Source organism: Chionomys nivalis, chromosome 26 (genome assembly GCF_950005125.1).
Source record: "Chionomys nivalis chromosome 26, mChiNiv1.1, whole genome shotgun sequence".
Classification (NCBI taxonomy): domain Eukaryota; kingdom Metazoa; phylum Chordata; class Mammalia; order Rodentia; family Cricetidae; genus Chionomys; species Chionomys nivalis.
In genome coordinates this window covers 12,660,184-12,663,727 of record NC_080111.1, presented here as the reverse complement: position 1 = coordinate 12,663,727, position 3,544 = coordinate 12,660,184, and the positions used below count along the sequence as shown (strand labels likewise).

General features: G+C 42.7%; 1 pseudogene; it reads left to right on the top strand.

The window, feature by feature from the left end:
- The first annotated feature begins 2,496 nt into the window (after positions 1 to 2,496).
- Positions 2,497 to 2,940, top strand: LOC130866978 (ubiquitin-conjugating enzyme E2 variant 1-like; annotated as a pseudogene).
- Positions 2,941 to 3,544: the final 604 nt, after the last annotated feature.

The following is a 3,544-nucleotide window of genomic DNA, read 5'->3' as shown; positions in this document are numbered from 1 at the left end:
TCTGCTGTGAAGATACAAATGAAATCTGTGTGTGTGATGACTGCTGAGTTCACACTGTACTATTTTCATGAGTTCTTTCACAAAGGCCTATTAGTAAATCCATATATTAAAAGCTAGGTAATATAGCAAATGGAAATACAGAATTTGTACATGAAGGTCTGTGGGGCACCTATACATGATGTAGGAGGGTCATCTGTGTTACTTTCATTGGTTAATAAAGAAACTGCCTTGGCCTTTTGATAGGCCAGCCCTTAGGTGGGTGGAGTAGACAGAACAGAATTCTGGGAGGAAGAAAGCAGAGTCAGGCAGACTCCATGCTTCTTTTACCCAAGACGGACGGTGGTTAGACTCATGCCGGTAAGCCACAGTCAAGGGGCGATACACATTAATAGAAATGGGTTAATCAAGATATGAGAGTTAACTAGTAAGAGGCTAGAGCTAATGGGCCAGGCAGTGTTTAAATGAATACAATTTCTGTGTTGTTATTTCGGGTGTAACGCTAGCCGTACAAGAGCAGGGCGGGATGAAAAGCAGGCCCACTCTCCTTTTACTATATATACATTTCTAGCTATATATCTAAAGGAACTGAAATTAGCATGCTAGAGAGATACCGGCCTTCTCAGCTGATTGTAACAATACATCATAGTTAAAACAGCATCAACCTAAGTCTCTATCAACGAATGGAGAAGCAAAATGTGGTACATCCACACAAGAAGTAAATCCCAACATCGTAGCAAAATCAGTAATGCTGGAGGCGGCTGTGACAGAGAAAAACAGTCACAGAATTTACGGGGGTTGGGAGACGTGTGAGAAGACAGGTAGTGGACAGAGTTTATTGATGAGACTTTAGGAATGTCACATCTGTCATTCCTAGGGGGCAATTTGTCCAGCAAACTCCTTGGACAAAGTAGCTAAACACAGCGAACTCAATGCATTTAAAACACAAATTCCAACTACAGAATCTGATGAAACTCATTTTACCTCAAAGGTCACACTAAGGTTGAGGGCACAAGGATGACAAAAGTCATCCTTGAGTGCATCATAACCAAAAAGAGTAAAGGGAATTGAAGCAAAAACAGACTTTTAGTCAAAAACTACTACTGAGTTGTAAAGAAAACCATTACAATTCTGAGAGGACATTGCTAAAGCAGGCATCATAGGACTTGTTAATAATCCTCGCACCTGGAAAGCTGAGGCAGGAGATTCACCACTAGTTCAAGGCCAACTTGGGCTACATGGAAAAAGGAACAGACAGGGATACAATAGTAATAACATGCCTCACTACAATGCGGTGTATAGATAGAAAACCAGGGAAACAGCAAAGCTTAACACCAAAGGCCAAAAAGACCAGATACACATGTAAAGTATCATGTTTAACAGCAACAGAATCTACGTTTTCCTAAAGCACTCAGAACATTTTCTAGGACACACACACAGTGTGTGCATGTCAGACCAACAAACGAGCCTTAAACATAAGAAGATGTAAGTCATTCAAGCCATAGCTTGATTAGCAACAAGAGGACAAATGCAAGGTTCATGGGAGACAAGCAACACGCTCCTGAAATGCAATAGATCAAAGGAAAAACCATCCAAATATGTGTTTATATCAACAAAATGGAATCATAATCCCCAAACCTCCGGGATGCAAGCAAAGGAGGACAAGGGAGACAGCTGAATAGCAACAAGGGCCTTCATTAGAAAAGAGCAAACTCAAATAAGAATTAATTTTGCACATTACAGAGCTTAGAGAACTAAGCCCAAACTTTGTAGTAAGAAGGAAATAATAAAGATTAAATCAAAAACAGTGGGAAGATATTAGAAAGACAGAAAATAAAAAGCTAACAGCTAATGTATTTAAATAATAGATAAAATGATAACCATCAGTTGAATTAACTTTCCAAGAAAGAACCGTAGTAAGTCACAAAAAGAAGAAGATTATGCTAGAGACATACAAAGGTCTACAGTAGGCTACAACAGTTCTCCATTTAACAGGCTAAGCTCACGGAAATAGCTAACCTGGCAGAAATACACAAACTACTAAAACTAAACAGGAAGAAACAGTGAGTCCCAACAGATCAATAACAAGATTGATTTGGTGATCAAATCTCAACATCCGTGGCACTGAGGCAGAGGAATTGCATGAGTTTGAGTCCAGGCTGGGCTACAGATTGAGAGCAACAAAACTAAGCTACTTTGTTGAAATCATAAAGAGAATGAATAAATCTTCAGCCAGATTTGAAAACAGGAAAAAAACCCTCCTAACAAAGAAAGGTCCAGCATCAAAGGGATTCAAGGATGAAGTCTAGCAAATAAACAAAGACAGAAAAAAGCTCACACTGCTGAAAAACTTTCAAAATACTGCGACGTAGGAAGTGGAAACTCATTTTAAAAGACCATTATCCTGATATCAAAGCTAAACCAGAGAAAATCGTACACCAAGAACCTTGATAGACATGAATGTTAAAGTCCTCAGTGAAGGAGCGACAGCAACGCAAGATGGCAGACACCACAGGTTCGGGAGTAAAAGTCCCTAGAAATTTCCGACTGTAGGAAAAGCTGGAAGAAGTCCAGAAAGGAGTAGGCGACGGCACAGTTAGCTGGGGTCTAGAGGACAACGAAGACACGACACTTACAAGATGGACAGGGATGATAATTGGGCCTCCAAGAACAATTTATGAAAACCGAATATACAGCCTTAAAATAGAATGTGGGCCTAAATACCCAGAAGCACCCCCATCTGTAAGATTTGTAACAGAAGTCAATATGAGCGGCGTGAGTAGCTCAAATGGCGTGGTGGACCCAAGGGCCACAGCAGTGCTGGCAAAGTGGCAGAATTCCCACAGCATCAAAGTCACCCTGCAGGAGCTTCAGCGCCTGATGATGTCAAAAGAGAACATGACGCTGCCACAGCCGCCAGAAGGACAGTGTTACAGCAATTAGTCACCAAGGCCCAGGCCTCCGTTCCCAAATCCAACCTAAGTCTTCATTTTCCACAGGAGTGAATTTTCTAGATTCATCTTGTAGACCTCAAAGTCCTGGAGAGGAAGCTCCATTGAGACTTCATCCTGAGACACTGTTCTGATACTAATTTCTGTCCATTTGAAATAACTGTGTAACAGCTTCTGTCGAGTGTAACCGCTGGCTGCCTAGTTGAACTTCTGGGATCAAGAAGGTGTGTTGAAATCAGTTTCCTTTGGGAGCGGTGGGCACAGCTAACGCAACTGTGAACAGACACGTCACACAATCACCTGCTGCTGACACATGGCCTGGGTCTGCCTTTGCCCGCCCCACCCTCCTGCCACAGCAGTGTGGTGGCCCTTAGACGAGATGGGAAGGCTTCAGGTAGCAGCCGTGGGACTACTACTGGGCTTGGGGTGCTTTGGCTGTACCCCTGCTCCCTTAAGTCTTAAGTGATGCCCGGTCTAAGGCATCATCTCCCCCATTCCTCCAATCCCGCCCTTGGCCAAGGCTTAGATTGTAACCCTCCCCTCCCTCTGAAATTGGCTGTGGGTGAGGAATTCAGGGCTTCCCGTATCCCCACCTT